A 14,049-nucleotide genomic window follows, 5' to 3' on the forward strand; every position below is an offset into this window, starting at 1 on the left:
TGTCCATGCTGTGTCACAGAGTACATGTTCCCCGGGGGTGAGGAGAGGGCCACAGCTGTTTGTGTCAAAAAGATGTTTCGGAGGATGGGGTCACCTCCATATAAGAATACATGTCTGTTAGCATCCACTGTCCTTTCTCCTTTTTCACCCAATAAAGCCAAACTTGTCTGAGTTACAGGGACCTCGGACAGGCACAGGTTGGAAGCGAGGAAGGTAGGGTGCTTTTTTATTTGATTGAAGTTTTTACCGCAATAGCAAGGGGCAGTAGAACTGTTTGTGTTCGATACATACATAATAATGGATCAGATTTGAACGTCTAGAGAATTCAAGTGTTCATTTTTTAACTGAGTCCCTATACTGTGTCAGACAATATTTAAGTTCTGGGAATACAGTGTTGAAGAAGGTCCCATCCTCATGAAGCATTTTTTTTCCTAGTTGGAAGAGACAGAAAACAGATAAGCTAAAAATAATTTCCAGTAATTGTAAGTGCTATGAAGAAGGCAAACATATCACTGGATAGAGTGACTGCTTTGGAGGAAAGGCAATTTTAGGTAGGTTTAGAGAAGGCTCTTGGAGGAGCTGGCAGTCAAGCTCAAAGTTAAAGGGTCAGAAGGACCACTAGGCTCCAGTTCTGGCCAAGAGCACCCCAGGCAGCAGATGCAAATGCCCTCAGTGGCTGTGGAGGATAAGCTTAGCCTGAATGCTTGGTGCCTGGTGAACAACAGCCAAATGGTATGAGAAAGAGGCCACAGGGCAGCAGGGTCAGATTCCACAGGGGATTGTGGATGGTGGAAGGGAGGTTCTATGTCATTCTAATAGCAAAGGGAAACCACTGGAAGGGACCTAAAACAAAGGAAATATCCTTTTCCTCCTCATTGCATGTGTCCAGCTCACTACCTTCTAAAGACCCATGCATTTCAGGCCTCTGCAAAATCAACAGCACAGAGAAACGTTCTCCACACCACCAGTTTCTGCTTTAACATTATTTGTGGTTCATTCAAGCCTTAACTTTGATGACAAATTGTTTACATCTAAATGAACTTATTATTAAAAAAAAAAGACCTCTCAGCTACTATCACATTCTCATTTCCCATTCTTATACTTTGCAATGACTTGAACAGCAAGAAACAGGAACCAGAAAACAGTCATAACTGTACAAATAAATCTAAGTCATCCTTCTCACAATATCCCTGAGTTTGACTTGCCAAGTTCTGTTGTCATATTGGATTCCCTGGAAATAAGTGCCTTCTGCAAACTATCTTAGACATGGATAATGCAGGCTAGACTAAAATGCTTTTCTTCCCATATGAGTTATCAGCATCTCCCTTTGGACCAATCAAGGCTTATTGTTTCACCACGGCTTGCAAGCTCATTGTTAAGCTGCCTCAGCCAACCATTAAACCATATGAGAGGCAGGCCTAGCCCATCCTCTTTCCTCCAGATTGGATCACAGTTACCTCCAAGAACCCCACTCGAGCTAGGTCCATAGACCAACTGGGGAATAAGGCTGTAGAGTGAGGTCTGTACTTTGTTTCCCTGAGAAAAGATTTTCCTATCACAATCAACTACTTTGGTCAAATTAATGTTCTTAAGTCTAGATCTGCTTTGGTTTCCTTAAAGGAAAACAAACTGGAGACAAAAGTATAGAAATTAAGTAGTTTCAAACAGCCAGACAGCCTGCAGAAGAACACATTAACTGAATCTGTTCTGCCAGATAAATGACAAGATAAGCATATAAGGGAAGCAAATTTTTAAAAAATTCATTAATGCTGCATGAAGATAATAGTTAGCTTTGACTGAAAAAGGTAACTGATAAAGACATCAAGGAGAAACATCTGAAAGTGCACCTGCTAAGTAATCACTAGACAAGACAAACACAGGTGCAATTTTGCTCTGAAGGCCAAAAGAGAATGCTTTCCTTCGAAATAATGGTGAGCAAACAACTCAGGAACTGTTACTATTTGAAATCACTAGTTTGTGTTAACAACAATGATCAGACATTATAAAACTGTGTTCTGCCTAATATATCTGCAGATCTTCAGATAGCTCACAAAACCTACAGTGAGACTAAAGAAGAGATGATCCCTTTAGAGGTCCCTAAAGTGGGGATCTCTGGTGCTGAGATATCACTGCAAACCCCAGAAGAGAGAAAGGTCGGAAACCCCAAGTGCTGTCAGAATGACAGAAACCCCAGGGGCCTGCCCTCCCACCCTGCAGCTGGGGAGTGATATCAGCACCACCGGAATTTCACAGGTTAGGAAGAGACCAGGTTCCCAAACGAAAACCTTGAGTTGCAGTTACTTCAAATAGTCCCTTCTACAAAAACTCTCCCCAAACTCCTTCAGTTTAAAATGGTTAACCAAATGAAATCAGGATATTAAAAAGACATCTGCAATCTCTTGTTCATTAAAGCATTATTCACAATAGCCAAAATAAGGAAACAACCTAAGTGTCTATCAATAGATGGATGGAAAAGATGTAATACATATATAAATGGAATATTACTCAGTCATGAGAAAGAAAGAAATCCTGTCATTTGTACAACGTGGATGGCCCTTGAGGGCATAGTGCTAAGCAAGGTAAGTCAGACACAGAATGACAAATACCATATGATCTCATTTATATATGGAATCTAAAAATGCTGAATTTATACAGTGAGTAGATAGGCAATCACCAAGGGGTGGGGTAATTGGGGAGATGTTTATCTACTTACAACCTATAGAGAAACAAATGCTGAAGCTCTAATGCACAGCATAGGGATTATGGTCAACAAGATTGTATGATAAACTTTAAAGTTACTAAGAGACTAGGTTTTAATTGTTCTCACCATAAAACAATAAATGACACTTATGTGACCTAATATAGTTTTTAGCTAACAGTATAGTGGTAATCATATTGCAATATATAAACGTATCACTTAACACACTGTAGACCTTAACACAGTGTTTATGTAAATTATATCTCAATAAAAACAAACAAAAGTGCAAAAAAAAAATCCCACCCAATCTCTCCCCAGACTCACCCTTTGGTTTGGAGAGCCCTTTCTGCTCTTCCTACAGACTCAGGTGTTTCCCTCTATTGCTGAATTTACCACACTTTTTGAAATGCTCTGTTTATGTGTTCATCTTAAATATAACAAACTCCCAAAAGCTTTTTATCTTTGTTGCCTAGGACAATCATTGGCACAAAATAGTAAAAATTTATGGAATTAGACTGTTGTTGACAGGGACAGTTCTTCTCTCTCACGGTGTCTCAATCAGTCCACTGTAATATCACTCACACTGAATTTATTCTGAAATAAAAAAGAAATAGTCGCTAGTGAAGCTTCCATCTTTAATGTCTCTATCTTATAAATGGAAATTTGAAAATTCACTAACTAAGAAATTCAATTTTACCTAGTGAGAAAAGCCCAAATTTGGAAAAGAATAGCAAAACATTAAATGCTAAATAAAGTATTTTTAAATAATTCAGTAAGAAGTGCTTGTCTCTCTATTCAACTAAAACCTAGTAAAATAACTTTTGTCTATAACTCGAGTTCCTATTTTGACTTCACAAAAACAGAAGTTTTGTGTTTCACTAGGATCAAAGATACTTTATGTAAAAATAGCCTATGGAACAGCAACGCATGCTTTTTCAGATACTATTTTTAGCATCGCTTAAATTTACCATTACTTAAAATAAAACTACATAGGTGGATTCTACAGTATATGTCTCTGCATCTTGCAAATGTATATAAGCTCTGAGTCTAATTCCTATATGTCTCCTCTTCAGTAACTGATGAGAATGAGTATTATCTCACAGCAACCCAGTTCCAACTTCTCAGGCTTCAGAACCATCCACTTCAAGTTGAACTCTTGGGATCGAGGCCTTAAAGCTGCACTGAATCCCACAGCCAGGTCCCACTGGTCCAGGAGAGTGATACCAAGGCACTAGAGGAAGGGCAAGGGAAACTAACACTAGCTGTGGAAGGCACAGTACTCAGTGTCTCACCCGCAGGTGGAGCCCCACCATGTGCCAGATTTCCTGTGACACAGTTTTCTCCCCCAGAGTTCACCACTGGTAGTCAGGTCTCAGCTGGAGGGATGAGAGGCTGCAGGGCTGCCCAGAAGATGGTGCAAGTAGGCAGAGAACCCCATTTGTTTTTCCTATGGGAAATTTAGGGGCATTTGAGGAGTTTTGCCTACACATCTTTCTCATCTTGCATCTGATTGCAGTTAATGCACATCTAATCCCTGCTTGGGATAAGGTGTGATTCCACTGCTCAGAGCCACAGTTAACCACCACAAAAGCTCTGAGAGATTACTGGCCAGCCTATACATGACAAGTTGGGCCTTAGAAAGGCTAAGTAACCTTCCCACATTAATGTGCTTAAAAAATACAATTCTCCTCCTCCTTGAGAGATTCTAAAAGCTATATTCAGGATACTTGTATATAGCTAAAGAGTGGCACTTTGTATTGTATTAAGAATAAAGTTAATCATTTTGGTCTGATGCACCTTTTGAGATAGTACAACAGTCATTTAAATCACCATTTTATGCTATTAAGGCAAGGGTTTTATATCATAAAATATGCCTCTTAATTGTTCAAAAGTTTCGATAAGTGTCCCATATTTAGTGAGTAAATCCCTAGTGTAATCATGCTTTATCCCAGAAACATCCTTCAGATACTCTAATAACCCAAGAGGTTTTTTTAAAAAGTACTTCAGATAACTCTTAAACAGACATGATCCTAAATTTAATTTTACTTGGCTTTTTAAAATAAAATCAAAATTGCAGATGCTAACTCCTAAAGAAATGGTTTCCCCAATCCTTCTCCAAGCATGACAAACCTAACACAGAACATAGCTGACATCTGTCTATGCCGAGGCTGAAAAACAGAGCAATTAAGTCAAGTTTGGGGGACTATTCACCTTTTAAAAACTACATGACATATTTCTGCTCCAGTAAGCTATTGAACTTTTAAAACTACAAACCTTTATATACCAAAAGCATTTATTTAATCTTAAAAGGTACGTTACAATTTAGTCAAATTTGATAGTCTTAAGTTTAATAAGCTGCAGCAGTTGACAATTACATTTGATAATAGGAGTACTGCAAAGCAAAAAAACATTTGGTATCTTACCACCATTTCAATTGCACATAATATCATGATGGCACAGATGCCCACAGAGCTGTCCTGTCCCCAAGGGGCTTCCTTCCAGCTCTCTCCTTCTACGGTACTCTCTCGGCCAGGGCACAAAAGGATGGGTCCAACACTGCTCTGCATGGACAGCAACTCACACCCGACGAAACTGCTTTGACTGAGTGTGCATACAGTAAGCTCATGGGTGCAAATTCTCCTCACAACCACTTCAATCCACCCCCACCTCCACTGGCTTCTTCAGGTTGGAAAACATTCATTTTGTAAGGAGTGGGGATGTGTTCTGAGCTGTATTTTAGTGTCCTGCTGGCAGGTCCTGGTCTCTATCTGATGCTTTGGTGCCCGAGCCATCTCCAAACTCTACCAGGAAGGAGCAGGGACCTTTAGCCCTGCCACCCTGGGAGATTTCTGATCTCTTAGCAACCCTGCTTGAGGGTTCTGGCGTAGGAAAGAAAATGCTGAAGTATTTATTGACAGCCTCAATCTCACCGTGGGAGATGTTCTCTAATGTCATGAAAGCAGCATGCCAGGGAGGCTGCATACCTACTGATTTTTTTAATTCCTAGAAGCCACAGAGAAGGGCTCACCTCTGCTCTAAGGAGGTAAACAGCATATTGTAATATACATATGAACCTGGAGGACTTTAACTAAAAGAAATGCAGCCTTCCACTGTATTCCCAGAACATCCTCCCTTCCTCTTTCCTTCTACATGTTTTTTCCTCCCTTTTTCCTTCTCATTTACACAGAATTTTAGGATCAGAAGAGACCTGAAGATAAAACAATTCACTCTTCCAGCTAGACCTCCTCCTCCCATTATTTCTCACTGCATCTCCAAGCCTTAGCTGCTCCCTCTCATCTCTGTAATGTTCTGCCTCCTCCCACTTGCTCTGAATTGCTGTTGCTACAAGGCAGGCAGAGGTAGGATTATGGACCACTCCTGGGTACAAACAGCAGAATCAAGACAAGCTTGTCACAAAGGTTTAGCCAATGTCCTAATTTAAAGTCCAGGACTGACACTCCCAGAGGCTGTATCGCACAGAGCTTTATTCACCTTAACACGTGAAGGTAAGACTAGTACTCAGTTATCTGTTAAACTAATGCATGAATAAATTATTGTCTATTTTATCCAAATGAATAATATATTTGAAGACTTTCATTCTCTTTTAAAATGGAAACTTCCGTAGGGGAATTAAGGAAGGGGCTTCATTGGTTAAGGATACCTTTTTGAGAATTAGTTTAATCATATTATTTTTTCCTAACTTAGCTAGCTGTAAGAAGAGAAAAAAAGGGGAGAGGAGTTTATAACAACACTGAGAAAAGGTAATTTTGGAGCCAGAGGTATTTTGTAGGTGAGCAGGTGAAGGGATAGGAGTTCTGAAATAAAGTAGGAATTTGGGGCAGTCAGAGACAACCTAAGGATATCATGGGCACCTAAAAATAGGTGAGAGAGGGCACCAGGATGTGGGGAAGGTGGACAAAAATGAAAGAGGGCAACAGAAGTGAACATAAATATTATTATTTGGCTTCACATTTCACAGATGTGATTGCAACATCTATATACTGAGCTGGGGAAGTTTGCATTGAAGAGTCTGTTAAGGAGTTGGTATGGAATGTTAGTAAAAGTTAGTACTGAATGTAGGACTACCACCATTCCCCAACTATTTTAATTTCTCAAAACACCACCAACCAAACAAAAATACTATCCCATAAGACAGATCAGGCTTGACACTTGGCTGCCCTGATGACAACTTCTGAAAAGAAAGTCCATGCTTCACTGGGTTGAAGTACTCACCGAAGTGGCTCACTTAAATGTCTCCGCTTCCTTCCTTTTTGATGTCATTTATACCATTTAATTTCGCTTTGGTTTCTGGTTTTACAAATTGTTAGTTCCTGCAGATAATGACAAGTAGAGGGATTGAAGGAAGTACAGGATAATGAGCAAACAGAAAGCAGAGCATGAATCAGTCACAGTGAGTCTCTAAGGCAGATATATTGAAGTATTGGTTTGTGTTGTTGTTTCCATTCTAGGCCTAGAATATTGTCGGAAAGTACAAAGTATATTTCCAAATGAACTAAAGCTACTTGGGGAAATTATAAATAATTACAAGTGAGCCCTGGATAATGAGACATTCTTTGTTATTTCCAAAGAGATTCCGTAAACTCCTTTGGAAATTCCAGAGAGATTTTTCCATCCTTTCCAAATGTAAAGGCAGGTATAGACAGGATCCAGCTACACATCTAGATCAGTCAGAACAACATAGGCTAAAATAGGAAGCAACGTTACTAACTTAACAGTAGTCTGGGCTGCAATACTATTTCGCCTACATTTATCTCAGGAAGAACCCTTCACTGGCCCTTATGTAATTGTAAATGATTTAAAAAAAAGGATTTCACCAAAAATTGTTGGAACTACTTAATGAATTCTGTAAAGTTACAGAATACAAAATCAACATACAAAATTTATTTGCATCTCTAAACACTAACAACAGACTATGTGAAAGAGATAAAACAATCCCATTTACAATAAAAAATAGTAAAATAATAATATATTCCTGTCCATAGGTCTCTTGAGATGATAAACTCTAAAAAATGAATGTAAAATAAACTCAGAACCTATTAATATCCCAAAGCCTTCATAAGTAAAAAGAAGTTAAGGTCAAGGAGAGAAGCTATAGAAGAAAAGTGCTGTTATTACAACATCCCCTTAGCTATGTCCTAATAATCACACAAAAGACAACTGCCGTTAATGTGTCCTCAACCACTGGTGTTCTCAACCCTTGCTGCTTAGCCTTATACCTAACTTGGCAAACTTCACAGTAGTGTACAATTCTTCTTTGTATTATATGAAGTACTCTATTTAGACATGTTGACTTCACTAATTAGTCTATAAATACTTGACTTTTACCCAGTGCTTTGGCAAGTGAGATAATTGCAGAGGAAAGGCCAAAGCATTTAAGGTCAATCAGATGTCGAAAAGGGAATATGGTCTTTCAGCAGAGTAAAATGTAAAACATTATGTGGCAGGGCAGAAGCTATTAGCAGATCAATATTTCTCCTAGCACCTTAGTAAATCATTATATCAAAGCCCCAACACAGGATGGAGAAAAATCTCAGTCCACCTACATGGAAGCTTTCAAATTAGAAAATAAAATTCCCATTTAAATTACAAAGACTTAATTGGCATACAAAGGAAATGACAAGTTACAAAACCAGTCTCCAAATTCTGGATGTGTTAAGAGTTCCTGAATCATTAGTGCAGGAAGAAAAGAAGAAAGACAACGCTGCTACTCTCTGGGCTGCACATTTATAATTTGCTACTGGTAAATATTTATGAATCTGCTCCACTGCAGCTCGGGATGGCATACTGTTTTATAGAGATAGCATAGAGCAGAGAGATCAAAGGAGAGGACGGTTCAACAGTTATAACCTACCTCCTCCTTTATTTAACAGTTTTCAATCTTCCCAAATCTCCTCTTATTTACAATACTCTTCTTTGGGGATGGTTTCCTAAAATGAAAAGCACTTTGATGCCAATGGACATTCAAAGCATAATAAAAAGTGTCCCGTGGTGAGCTCTAACTGTATCAGGAGGCATAAATAATAGTATTTTCTCCTAAACTCTGAACTTCTCCCATTCTTTTTGATGTTGCTTCTAGGAAAACAAGCATGCAATTAAAAATAGTTACTATGCTTAGTCATCCAATTGTTTTAACTCTAGAACTAATTATTTTGCTTTTCCTATATGTGGCAAAAGACAAAAGAAACATTCTGTAGCGATCAGTGCAGAGAACATTAGGCTTTCTAAGGACACTATGTTTTCTTATTTATTGAGATGATAGTAAATGCAGACACTATTGTAACTCTGCAACTTCCACTTTGTACTTACAATGTTTAATTAATTTTTTTTTCTTATAAGCTCAGATGACTTTACTACAGCTCTCTCAACCCTCACAGCAAGTGAAAGCTGAGAACTAAGAGGTCACACCAGGAAATTTGTTTATAAAGTCACAGCTGGCCAGCCAGCAACAAAAGAAGACAAGGCTCCCAAACATCTTAAAATGTTTACTCATGATTGATTGATTCATTTTTTCTCTCAAGAAACTTTTTTCAGATACTTAAATATCAGACAAAGGTTTGATGATAATTATATCTAAGAAAGTTTCTGGGAAAGGTTCTATCCTCAAAGAACTTGACAATCGAAGTGGGTATATGAGGCACACAACACTTGCAAAGTCAAATGGCATTATAAGCTTTAAATTGTAATCCAAAATTAAAGCTGATTGTCACAGACACTGTTCATGATAATTATGTGTCAAATAAGGGCTGCAGTTAAGATCTGAGGAAATCTCCACTAACAGAGCTTTCAGGGAAGGGACCAGAGGAAAGGCTGAAAGACCTGAGGTAGACAGGATTTGAGTAGGTGAAAAATGATAAATATTCTAATCAGTGGGAAAGGCAGGTGAAACACACAATGCAGCGTGAAGCAAGAGAGGCTAACACCCTGCAGCTCGGTGGTGGGTGAGTGTAGGAGAGTCCCAGCCCAACGAATAGGAAGGACAATAGCAGGACTGCATGAGCCTCAAGGGGGAGGCTTTCTACTAAAGGTAGGAGAAGAAGTGGAGTCAGGAACATGCTCGTACCACCTCCAAGTCCAGGAGCATTTGGGGTGCAAGAATTGTAAAGGAAGGATATATTCTTTAAAAGAGGCACATTTTCATTTATGGCCAGACATGGCAGGGGTGTGGGGGATTCTAGAAAGAAGCTTGAGGCTATCTGGAGCCTGCTTACCATAGAAAATACGTTTCAGAAGATCTAGGACAAGCCGTATTTCAAGGAAGGGGCATTGGGAGGATGGTTCTGGTAGAAGAAACTCCCTGACAGAAACAGTAACGAGTGTACTGAGAGGCCCTCCTAGTCTGTCATCTGGCATGTTGGAAGGGGCAAAGGGGGCAGAGATCCGAAGTTTGGTGGCTTTGACTGATCTGCTTCTGAATGGAATCTGGTGTCATGCAAGTTCAGGAGCTTCACGCTATCCTAGAAATAGCACCCCCTACTCTGACCTCACTTGTCACTGTCAAGGACATCCTAAGACACCTTCTAGTTAAACCTGCCAGGTTCCAACATCTTAAGGAGTTGGGATAAAAGCAGAAGGTTCATTTGTGGCTCAAAGTAGAAAAAACAGCAATGGTGAGAAACAAGACATAGGGAGTTTGTTGGTTAGGAGGTCATAGCTAATAGGGCCTATACTGCTTACTAGAACTGGCATCTTCCACACTCACACCCACTCCTGTCTTACGAAGCTGAAGCAAATCTAGTCCCAGTATCCCACAGTGGGAAATCACAATGAGCAGAGCTAGAGGGGGTCTCTTCCATGAGAGCTGCACCATGAGCCCATGCCACTTTCCACACTGCTTCTGCGGTCCATTTGGAAAGCTGGGCAACCAATGTGGTGCTGAGCTGTCAGAAAGGCCGCATCTGTTGACTTGGGTACCTCTGGGGAAGGCAGGAAATGTCTTTGCTAGGCTTCCGGCTGGCAGCCGTCCTTTCCGCACTCCATAAGCACCTTTCTGACGACTGTCAGTCTTTCAGCAGAAGGGCCATCAGCTGTTATGCTGATGATGGGGCCTGACTGGTTGGAAGAATTTTGCAGTCTCCAGCGAGGACTATTCCTCTGGGTGTCCTTGTTCAAGCAGCAGTTAATTTGAAAACAATTAGCTAGTTGCTTCCTTTGAGGCATAGCAAGGCTGGATGGGCTCTCAGGCTGGACTAAGATTCCAGCACAACACCGGAGGGGCCAGAGGCTTCCAGGGTGTGTCCGGGGTGTGTTTACAACAGGCAAAGTCCAGTGTTTCTAACAATCACAGCAAATTAGTCACTTGATTTGCTTTTGTGGCAGGCTTTCATTTATTTATTTTTGCCTCTGTGACAAGGAGATACTTCTACCCTTCAACACTAAATAGGTCGGACAATTCATTCTTTTTCTTTTTCTTTTTTCTTTTTTTCTGTCTTCCAGGTAAAAGCCACAATGGGTCATTAAGGCAAGTTATAAATGGGAAATCGACAACCAAGATATAAAGATGAAAGAGAAGTAGATTTTTATATGAAAGTTACTGGGTCTGTTTTTTAAATATTTTCATGCAGCAGACTTCTTTTTGCCAGCTGGCCAATATGGTCTTTGGGACTGAGATATCTTTCACAGAGAAGACTATTTATTTTCTGCCACTTGGTCATCTACGTCTGGCCTTCAACCACACTTTGTCCCCTTACAGAGGGCAGAAGCAGCATGAGAAAATGCTTCCCTTGTTCTCAGCCTCCTTATCCATTTCCCTTTGGGTTCCATAATAAAGGTGCCACAAGCAGGGAAAGAATATGTTACTGGGGACTTTCTCAGTTTACTGCACCACTTGCTCAGCTAAATCTGGCAGACTCGCACACATCTGGCCTATTGGCAAGTCTCAACTGAATTCAGCTCTGCCTGCACAAGGAGGCAGGGGAGCAGTGGGATGGCGGCTAGACTTAGACACGCCATCAGCGTTGCTGATTCCTCAAGTGGGCAAGGGTCACAGGCCACAAAGCAGCCCCTCCAAACACATGCACCCTTACTTTTTGTAGTTCTCTTTTTCTTATTTTCAGTGCTCAATTCTCTCCTTTAATTAAAACCATTTTTGTCCTTTGGCTCTTTATAAAAAGCCCTGGAATCTGGTATTCTGTGCAATGTTACTTTCTGTACAACATAGAAGAGAATACAGGATTCAGGGGGACCCCAACCCCACTGCAGATTCTGTGATTTAGACCTCACTGTCTCTCAGGCAGATCAGACAACCTCTGACAAGGGGTACATATTTAAATATGCTTTTTACTGTTGAGCTATATATAAATTATCCCAAATCATATAAATCCAAAACTGAACAAGAGAACAAGGCTCATAACTTCAGGGAATATGTGGAATTTCCTGCTACAAGTCAGTTGCCAAAGGTAATACAGCAGAAAAGGAACCCTCCAGAACCATCCAGCGGTGGGAGTGAGTCATTGAGGAAGTCGGCAAAAATGCATGGTGTTTACAATTTATAAAAAAGAAAACCTTTATTTCTAACAGGAATGACAACATGCTGGGAACATGGACCACAAGGAAAGATATCTAATTTTTCAGATTAAGTGACTTTTTAAAAATGCTGAAACATTCTTCTTTGGTCAGATGTATTAGACATACTCTAACTCAGGTTTTTCTTTAAAAGTAAATATGATTAAAGTAAAAGTTTCAACTAGTTCAAAAGACTAAGTAAGAAATGTGGACTTCTCTCCCATCATAGTCCCCCTTTCTAGAACTAATAACCATAAGCAGTTTCATGTATAGCCCATGTACATAAAAGCATAGATGTCTGCATACTTATACATGTGCTGTTTGCTAGTACATGCTTAAACTATTTTATTCAAATATGCTCAACCATAAGTAACATCCCTGCAGCACTGTTCAATATCATTGACATTTGACTTGCTCTTTTTAATGGCTACATTGCATCCTATTGAACCAGTCACTACAACACCAATGTCCCTAATAGTGTACTTTTAGGTTATTTCCAACTTTTAACTTTTATAAAAGAAGATGCAATATGCTTTTCTGATAGTTACAGCTACATTTGTTATATAAACAGAACTAAAACTATAAAAAATCCTTTGCCAATCTACACTCCTTCCAATAGTGTGACAACTTCTCACCATCACTGGATAAGATCAACTGTTTAAATTGTTTCCAATGAACAAGTGAAAATACTCCCTTATTTTAATTTATTTTCTGTCATCATTAATCACACCATATTTCTTGGCCATTGTACTTCCCTTTAAACTGACCATTCATATTCTTTACTTATTTTCTCCTATTGGGTTGTTACTGTTGATTGATTGACATACAGTATTATATACTGTATTGATACACATATGAGCCCCTTGTTTAGTAAGGAAATTAGCCCATCATGTCATATGTATTGCAAATACTTTTACTAATTTTTCATTTGTTGATTTCGGTTTTGTTTTGGGATGGGGTGCAGTATTCTAGAAAAGAAGACATTTTAAACAATACATCAATAACATAAAACACAGATTGCATGGTGCCAACCGTGACCTTTTCTGTTCAGGTGTTGTACTTTCTTACGTAACAATATCACCAGGACTAACTGGTGGAAACACCCTCAGGTTTCACGCCATCAGAGGCCCTCCACAAAGTGTTCACTCACCTGGCAGCTCCTGCCTTATGCTCAGTAGGGATCCTGACCCAAAGTGCCTGCTCCTTTTATCTAGAAGTTACTCAACAGGCAGTAAACAAAATTTCTTTAATCTTTTGTTTCCCCTTCTGTCCTGCCAACACTTTCAGAACTAGTGTGGGAAAATGCAAATTGTATAACCATATGATAGATTTAGAAAATTAGTATTTCCTCGATGAAAGAATTCAGTTTGTATTTTCACACTGATTATCCCAGATCTTCTTTTTTGGGGTTTTTATCCTACCTCTTATCATTATCACTAAAGTACTGAGGCTGTCCTCAGTGTAAGGACACAGACTGGACCCAGGCAAAGAATGACAGGGAGGAGCTCAGCCAATGGCCAGCTGGCGTGTGCCTGTGCAGATGGGGAGCCAGCAGCGAGGTGCAGGTCCTGGCCCTGCCCAACTTGGTCATCGTATCATCTGGAGCCAGTTAGCCTCTCAGGGCTCAGACTCCTTACCCATTAGATACAGACAGGTGTGGTGTGTCAGAATAAGAGCAGCTACATCACAGGACTACTGTACAGTAGCAGGAGTTACAACGTAGAGCAGTGCCTGGCAGATGGCAAGTTCTAAATAAATGTTGCCTGTTAATGTGGTTAATACAGAGAGCAGTATAAGTTAGAGTATGATAAAGTCCAATAAGCTTCAGT

The 14,049-nt window shown here is 39.8% G+C and overlaps 1 protein-coding gene across 16 annotated transcripts in view; it reads right to left on the reverse strand.

The window, feature by feature from the left end:
- Window positions 1–14,049, reverse strand: part of ENOX1 (ecto-NOX disulfide-thiol exchanger 1) — a 554,315-nt gene that overhangs the window by 324,577 nt on the left and 215,689 nt on the right. For 10 of the 16 annotated variants that reach the window (XM_073212579.1, XM_037002113.2, XM_037002107.2 and 7 more), the window contains one exon: window positions 6,932–7,029. The exons of 5 other annotated variants lie outside the window; for them this stretch is intronic. The gene's annotated coding sequence lies outside the window, so the exon portion shown is untranslated. Of the gene's footprint in view, window positions 1–6,931; window positions 7,030–8,570; window positions 8,647–14,049 lie in introns of all 16 variants that reach the window. One more of the 16 variants, XM_073212582.1, reaches the window with a different exon arrangement.

Source organism: Manis javanica, chromosome 9 (genome assembly GCF_040802235.1).
Source record: "Manis javanica isolate MJ-LG chromosome 9, MJ_LKY, whole genome shotgun sequence".
In the NCBI taxonomy this organism is placed as follows: Eukaryota; Metazoa; Chordata; class Mammalia; order Pholidota; family Manidae; genus Manis; species Manis javanica.